Source organism: Phalaenopsis equestris, unplaced genomic scaffold (assembly GCF_001263595.1).
Source record: "Phalaenopsis equestris unplaced genomic scaffold, ASM126359v1 Scaffold000237, whole genome shotgun sequence".
Lineage (NCBI taxonomy): Eukaryota > Viridiplantae > Streptophyta > Magnoliopsida > Asparagales > Orchidaceae > Phalaenopsis > Phalaenopsis equestris.
In genome coordinates this window covers 463,349-472,229 of record NW_018164679.1, presented here as the reverse complement: position 1 = coordinate 472,229, position 8,881 = coordinate 463,349, and the positions used below count along the sequence as shown (strand labels likewise).

The window sequence follows — 8,881 nt, the reverse complement described above, 5'->3', positions numbered from 1 at the left end:
CCCAGACCTCCATGAAGTTGAATCCACGAGCCAGTTAAAGAGTCCACAAGTTAAAAAAAAGGTAGGAGCTACTTTCCTTAGAAGTCAGATTTCATAAATGGTGGCTTCATGTACCAGTGACCCATGGCCCATCACAAGCAACTTATGTCTATCAGATTATGTGAATTCAAGATGCAACTCCATAAATTTACAAGGACATTCCGCTGTATCTTTTCTTTATGAAGTTGTTTGAAGATTCGACCCAAATAGAGTATTTTATAACGATACCCGCTAATCGTAGGCTGGCTTACTTACGTTATTTTCATGGGAGCAGTGACATTTGAGGGACACTTTTTTATTAGATTCTTGAGGGACATTTATCTATTTATGGTTTTTCATGATGCTATAGATATTTATGCTGCTCTGGATAAGCCACTTTATTTGAGAGTTTTTCATTCTTCGTTATGTTTTCTATTTACTTATGTAATGTTATTTGCTTATGTTGGTTTTGTTTGTAACCTTATATGATTGTCGATAATTAATTGATGCCTATGTGTTAGTCGCTTCGATACTGAAATACATGGATTGAACTAGAGAAATGCGTAGAAGGAGAGTTGTAGTATGTTTGATGTGCATATTATAACTCGTACATATAATGCTTGTCTTGCATGACATTCTCATATATTGGCAAAAAATGGGTTGAGGAGTTACTTGAGGGCCACCCAACGAGATTTAGCAATATGTTCAGCATGACACAGACTTTGTCTTGCATGACATTCTCATATATTGGCGAAAAATGGGTTGAGGAGTTACTTGCGGGCCACCTAACGAGATTTAGCAATATGTTCAGCATGACACAGACGGTATTCACTGATCCGTTAGAGGAACTACACAAAAATCATGAACTTCATGACTCATTCAGAATAACTTCGGGAGAGTGTTAATAATAACCCTTTATTACATATTATCTCATAGTGAATCAATGTGATGAGCTATGGAGTCATTTCAACACTCTTCCAAAATGATTTGCAGATACTTCTCATAGGGTTGAATGCACTTGTCAATTTTTCTTCACAAGCATAAAGCCAACAGATACAACTTTCTAACGGATCCCAAAAAAATTTTGAATGATTGAGCACACGTTGATACACATGTTCCAAATAATAATAAGAGCACATTCATCCACCGTTGTGTGTCCCTACGCAGAATGTAATGGTGGTATGCAACTTCAACATGTGCTTCACTTTTTTTATGGTCGGTTGAGAGGGCAGTGCACATGACAGTCGAATATTCAAATTTGTAATACAAAATAATAAATACAACTTTTCACATCTACCCACAAGTTCTTTTGAGACTAAAAAAACTATTCTAATTATTTTTTCCTCAACATTATTCATTTAATTCACATCAAATAAATATTATTTGATCAATATTGGGTGTCCATTGCAGTGAAGATATCTCAAGTCATATCGTGATATGAAATACCACATACCTCATTTTGAGTGAGTCAGCAATGTCGCACGGGGCATGAAAGAAATGTTCAATAAAATACATCCATCCTTACGTGGTCTTATTGAGAGGAATTTTGGTGTTCGAAAAAAGAAATGAGTTATACTTCGCGATATGTCATCATACTCGTTTCCCAAACAAGTGCAGATGGAGATTGCTATAATGACTCTCCATAATTGTATTAGGCGACATCTTCCCACAATGGTATTTGCTTTCGTAGGTCGGATGAGGATTATGAATATGTCCCTACTTAGGCATATGAGTATCATCTTGGACAATCTTTGCCACAGATAAAAAATGATATTCTTGAGACCTACAATAAAAACGGGGAAGGTGCAAACGAGATGACAGGGTTGAGGAAACAAATTACTGATGCGACAGTTGAAGGGTGATTTGAGGGAATGTTAGTTTTTATTATATTATTAATTGTAATGATTGTCAAAGATAATCATTGTTCATTGTATCTGTATTTTATACAATTCATATTTATTTATGTTTCTTATACATTTGATATTTACTGTTTTGGTTTTTTACACAATTTGTTTGTGTTTTTTTCTTTTCTGCATTTTTTTTCTTTTGGTGGGTTTTGAATGTTTATGATAGGACGTTTGACCTCATGAGTTCTTCTAGATGGCATGTGTCGCTATTGGTTGGTGTTCATGTGAAATCCTATTGAAGATAACCATGTTTCTCTTTTTTTTTCAATGCTACGGTTTTTGAGCTTTTTCTATATAGCCTTTTTGGTGATATACATATGTGATATACACGAGTTTGCTATTATGTGGATTAAAGACAACCAAGAACATTTTTTTATAAGGTTTGATGTTTTCTTTTAGTGTCAGATTCATTGCTTTATATATTGAGTTCTTTGAAACCTCACAATTGCATAAAAATAATTGTATCTTATTATTAATTATTATTTTAATAATCTTTTTTTTTTTTAAATTTTAGTAGTCATGTTGTTTACTGTTAAGTGAGATATCTATTTTTAATTTGTAATATTTTGCACTCGATATTATTAACAGTTCAGTTGCAAATAACATCTCTATACAGGAGCAGAATGATCATTTGTCCAGAAACAACTGCATCAAAGCTGTTTTTAAACTGCAAAAAACAAACAATCAATCAATTTATCCACAAGAGCTTCCTGTGACAACTATTATGTAGCTGCTTATTAATTAAATTACAGCTGCCCCAAAAAGACCCTAAGTCTTTCTTCATCCGATTATAATTTTTTTTGATGAAAATTAGATAATTTTAAATTTTATTATTTTATTTAACTTGCATAATAATTATGCATTTATTCAAAATATAATAGTTGAGAGTATGATTTTTCATCATTTGATCATAAGTTCCAAAGTTCAAATTTTTTTGTGCTCATCTTTCCTCAAAAAAAAAATAAAAATAAAAATACAAAGTAATTTTTTATGCCATTAAATTATATGAATATATATATTTTTTTAAAGAGTTAGGTTGACATAAAAATAATAAAACAACATCACATACAAGTCATGACCAGTGGTACAACGAGATTTAATAAATATGTTTATTCAATCAATTATAATTTTAATTTAATAAAAACAACTCATCTTACTTGAAGAGGGTGATATGATGATATGCTTTTTAATACTTTGATGATGGCCTTTCATTAAAAAAAAAAAAAAAGATAAATAATTTAAAAGCAAAATAAATCCAAACTATCTATAGAAAAAAAAAGAAAAAAAAAATTAAACTTAATGGTGATGGACTGCATTTTGAACACTTTATAATTCCAGAAGCAAAGCAATTTCCGCAAACTCGCACTAAGCTTTCAATGGCGTCCACCGCCGCCGACACCGCTCCCTCCGCCGCTGATTCAGAGGAGGTCGAGGTCGAGGTTCCTGGTTTTTTCCGTCTCTACAAGAACGGCCGTCTTGAGCGCTTCGCGGGCACCGATAGGCTCCCCGCCGGACTGGATCCAGACACCGGCGTTAACTCCAAAGACATCATCATCGACCACACCACTGGCGTCTCCGTTCGCCTCTACCTCCCACCGGTCGCCGCCGGACAAAAGCTCCCCCTCCTAGTCTATTTCCACGGCGGCGCTTTCTTCCTCGAATCGTCCGCTTCCCCCACCTACCACCGCCACCTCAACGCCCTCTCTTCACTCACCCCATTAATCGCCGTCTCCGTCGACTACCGCCTTGCTCCCGAGCACCCTCTCCCCGCCGCCTACGAAGACTCATGGACCGCTCGAGAGCACGGGAAGAATCAGAGGCGCGAGTTGCCATCAAGGGGGTCGCATTGATTCACCCATACTTTTGGGGATCGGAGCCGGTGGGCTCTGAATCGACCGATCCCGGATCCCGATCTCGCGTGGAAAAAATGTGGCAATTCGTGTGCCGTAATTCCACCGGGCCAGACGATCCTTGGATAAACCCTATGGCCGATGATGCGCCAGGCCTCGCTTCTTTGGGATGCCAGCAGCTGCTTCTCACTGTAGCCGAAAGGGATGCCCTCAAGCACAGAGGAAAAGTTTATTATGAAAAGATTAAGGAGAGTGGGTGGGGAGGCGAGGCGGAGCTGGTGGAGACGCCGGATTCCGATCATGTTTTCCATCTTTTTAATCCTGATACTGAGAAGGCGAAGGACATGGTTCAGCTTTTGGCCGATTTCTTCAACAAAGAATAGGCTTGATTCTGAGCCCGGTCGTCTTCTTCATCGGATCGTCTGTATTATCTAAATAATTGATCGATTTGATCACTTTGGCGATTAGATTATCTGTTTTGATTCTTCCTCTGAAATGTAAGAGTGATCGATCTCTTGTATTTGGATTTGTGAAACTTGAGAAAAATCTGTTGGTGATGATTGATCATCTGTTGTTCTGTTTTCATTGTGGGCTCTTTTGAGCATTTTTTTTTTCTTAATTTGAATATTTTCACAACAGATTAGATTAGAATTATTTTGATTCTGTGTATAATATACTTACGGTTTATTTGCTTAATAAGATTGATGAGTGCAAGAGAATTCACAGCGGTAGGGTAGTTAATTAATATTTTAGAATTACATAACCTAATATACGAGAAAATATTACCTCAGGACTCTTCAAGGACAGTTGCCTGTGGAGTTCACGTAGAATCTCGGCCTCACGGTTTATTTGGTTAATTAATGTTTTAGTGTTACATTAGAACCAAACATACACTTAGGGTCCGTTTGGAACAGCTTATGCATTTCCTGAAACTCGGTCCACGTGCCGGCCGCAGGGGTCGACCTGCGGCCTGCGTTTAGGATAATAACCCAAACGCAATTTCAGATAAACTGATGAAACGCGTGAATCAAACGGTATGGCAAAACGACGCCCGCACTTATAAGCTGCCTCAAACAGATTAATCATATATTGTGGTATAGAAAATTTGGAAAGGAAAAAAAAGTCAAGTGACCTATCTGGTTGAAATATTCCACTAAGCTGGTGATTCCAATCCCTGATTTCACAGATGAGGCGTTACATAGTTTCTCGGGTTACAACATCTATGCAGAAAAGAAATTGTTGCCCGGTCATAAGGATTGGGCCGCACAACAATACTCACGGCAGTGGCAACCATAGGTGGCGGCGATGGCCCAAAGCGGTGGCGGGCGGCGATGAAGGCGACTCAATGTGGTGGTGAAGTTTGTGCAAGCCAGGGACAACAAGAGGTGACATCAACAACCATAAAAGTTGGACAAACGCGGGTGGTTGGAGTTGGCATCAAGCGGCGGCCGCTAGGGTTGGCTATAGGCAGAGGGGGCCCATAATAATTGTGTTTGTCGGATCGTCGGTGCAAAAGTGATGCTAGACTTCAGTACAATTTAATCTTCTTTATGCTTCTTGCGCCAACCCCTCTTGAGGTGGGGTAATACTCTATTTATATAGTCCTGATTGCAATTAATGAATGAATCTAAATCACACTGATCGAATGACCCAGAGAGATTCTCTTGATTTGGTTGTGTTTAATTGATACTCGAGTGTCTTAACAATATCAGAATTGAGCAATGTTAAGCTCGTTGGATTCGTCTTAGCGAGACACTCGATCTGACTATAAACTTGTCATATTCAACATATGTTTAGGCTTCCAAATATGCTTGAAAAAAAATTAAAAGCGACTTAATGGCTTGATATTGTCAGGATATGGTCAGATTTAATTGATTTTGGTGTTGTTGGGTTCGTCTCATCGAACTGGTTAGTTTGATTGTATGCTTGTTGAAATCAGAGCTTTGGATCCCTTTTGATTAAAATTTGAATATTTTTTGTTGAAATGAGCACTTTAAGATCGGTGTCATATCTCGAATTTCGTATCAGATGATAAAATATTTTTCTCCTTTCCTGTGGCTGCGTGGCCACATCGAAGAAAAGCATAGAAAAAGAACTAGGTGGGATGCAAATGCTCTAATCACCACTTCCAATTTTAATTCCAATTTTATTAACATTATTCACGCATTCAACAAATGTAATGCGTTAAAGTGTGAATAAATTTGCAGACGGTAGTTCTCAAATTTCACGCCAATTCACCTTCATTTTTTTAATGTCATAAATTATTTTTTTCATTAATTCCAGAAACTATTTATTTCTTTAATTTTGTAAACGGTTTTTTTAATGCCTGAGATCATTTTTAATCATAAACATAAGTGATTTTTTAGTCTATAAATAGGTAAGAAGGAGAGAGTGGAGGTGGATTCCCATCAATCTTTTAGTAAGTGATCAACATGATTTCATAGAAGGAAAAAATTATCTCTGACTTTGCATAGGAGATGATCAATGAGATCTTCTTTTGTTTTGTGCATAAGAAAGTCGTCCCCGTCCCGCGTAACATACGATTAATTAGATCTTTCACGTTGTGGTGGATAAGAAAGTTGTCTCCGTCCTTCGTAGCTAGTGATCAATGAGATTTTTTTCCTGTTGAGGTAAAGAGGAAAGTCATTATCGACCTCTGTAACAAACAATCAATGTGATTTTTTTTCGTGTTATGGTGAAGAAGAAAATCATTCATGGTTTGTGTAGCAGACAAACAACATGATCTTCTTTCTTGTTACAATGAAGAAAAAAAATCATCTTCATCCTGTAGCTGACGATCAACGACATATTATTTCGTGTTGCCGTGAAGAACAAAGTCATCCCCGTCCCCACATAGTAGGAAATCCAGATCTTCTTTCCTATACTTCTGAGGTGATTTATGGAGGAGTTTGTCTCCGTAAAATCAGCATAAGTATCAAAATTTTGAGGAGATGATGTCGACATAATTTGAAGATGTGCTGACATGTTGCCTTTGTACATTGTGTTAATCTGTATAACATTTTAATTGCCAGATGTGGTATTTCACATTATAAAATTATGTTTGTCTATACGACTTTAATTTGCTCAATGCAGTAAAAATTATGGCTTTGCTTTTGAGATTATTTTTGCCTTTGCTTCTGATCTGTCATTGTACCTCTTATGAGATGCTTTTTTCTCCATGTTGGTGTGCAGCTACGAATGTTTGAATTTTCCTAGGTTTCTTAGTCAGAGTGTGCCAGCTCGATGACCACATCCTCTGTTAGAGTAGAGTCAAAAGGAGATTTTTATTAAGAATGTAAGACCCATTCTAGGTTATATACCCAGATCATCTTCTCGGCAGCGTTAACCTGCGATGGATAAAGTCATATGAAATCTACCAAGGATGGTTGGCATATCTGAGGTTATTGGTTGAAGCTCTGCTTGATGACCATAACCTGTTATGGAAAAGATCAAAGGAAATCTACAAAAGATTTTTAACCTATTTAAACTTGTTCGTCGAAGTTTCTGCTTGATGACTGTAGCATGTTATGAAAGAGGTTGAATCAAAGTCCTCCTGAGATTGATTAAGCTTAAAATGACATGTCAGAGATGCTCTGTGTTTCTTTAGACTAGTTATGAGTCATAATGAACTCAATTTTTTTCTTGGAAATGTGGTTGCAGTCATACTCAAGAATGATGCCTAACAACTCAGCAGTTGTTGTTTTTGAATTTGTAGTCCCCCGATGAGGTGTTTTTCACATGAGCTTGTAAAATAACCCATATAATGAACCTTGAAGAGGTTAGCTACCTGATATGATTGAGAAAGAATTACAGTATGGTAGGGGCACTAAGAAAGTGTTACTTGTGAAGTTGCCCCCATACATTAAATTAAAATGTTTTGAAGATTTTAATGTATGTTGGGCTATTTAATATTTCTTTATAAATAGAAAGGTGCATTATATTAGAAGTTTAAATTAGATTTTTTTTATAATTACATTTTAATGAAATATTTATCATGACATGTGAGCATATGACCCCCTTATAAATTTTAATTTATATCTCTCTTTTTTTTGTATGTTTACTTGCATAGCAACCGAAACAATCTTATTTTCAAATCTAGCAATCTCTATCATTCATTTTTTAAATTCTCACTCAAATATAAAAATTCGCGATAAAACCCCAGCCCATATTTTTCATTTATAAGAAAATCTCAATGATTTAGTTTGATAGTTTAAAAATATTACATTGGTGCAAGATTTTGTAAATAGCAGTGTTTCAGATGTTATTTATGTAATTATCTCTTTTTTTAAGTTGAAATATTTCCCGGGTTAAGAAGCCAAGATGGGATATTCATTCAAAGGATGATAGGATACTAATTCAAAGGCCTAAAAAACTAGGGTAGAAAATAGACGAAAAAGCTTTTGTAATCCAGCACAGGCATTTCAAAAATATGGTATAAACTTGACTTTCATTGTGCACATGCGCGCCAGATCACCATCATCGCCAGACCATCATCATCATTGGACTATTTTCATCCGATCATTCCTGTTTAATCATCATGATGCCCAACTATGATCATTTGATCTCCATCGTCCATACATGATTACACAACTTTCAATGGCTGTCTATAAGTCACCTATCAATATTCGTTTGACTATGATCATTTAATTATCTTTTGTCGTCTTTTCTAAAATAGTTGCACATTGTCGACGAATGCTATTGTTTTTATGGTTGATTCAGCCAACTCCTCCAAAGTGATGGAGTCATTGATGTATATCATCCCTCGTTAAGCCAATGAACTTTGTCCATACAGACATCCGAGAATTGTAGAACTCATGATTTGTTGTCACCAACAATGTTGACTAAGGCAATCACTAATAAGGTTGCCTAAACATATCATTCACCCCAATATTGTGCTAATTTTTTTTAGCACATCTTGTTTAAACATAATGATCGAATATTTCATAATAATTTCTTGAAGGCAAGTCCAATACTTTCATATTAATTAATAACATCTAAATTAAAAATTAATGATTAATAGTTAAGAGTGTTCTTTAAATAGGAAGAGATTCTACCACATCTAGAACGAACATCAAATAAATTGTGGTAAAAAAATATAATAAAAAA

The 8,881-nt window shown here is 36.0% G+C and overlaps 1 pseudogene; it reads left to right on the top strand.

Moving 5' to 3' along the window:
- The first annotated feature begins 3,242 nt into the window (after positions 1-3,242).
- LOC110023952 lies at positions 3,243-4,271 on the top strand (annotated as a pseudogene).
- Positions 4,272-8,881: the final 4,610 nt, after the last annotated feature.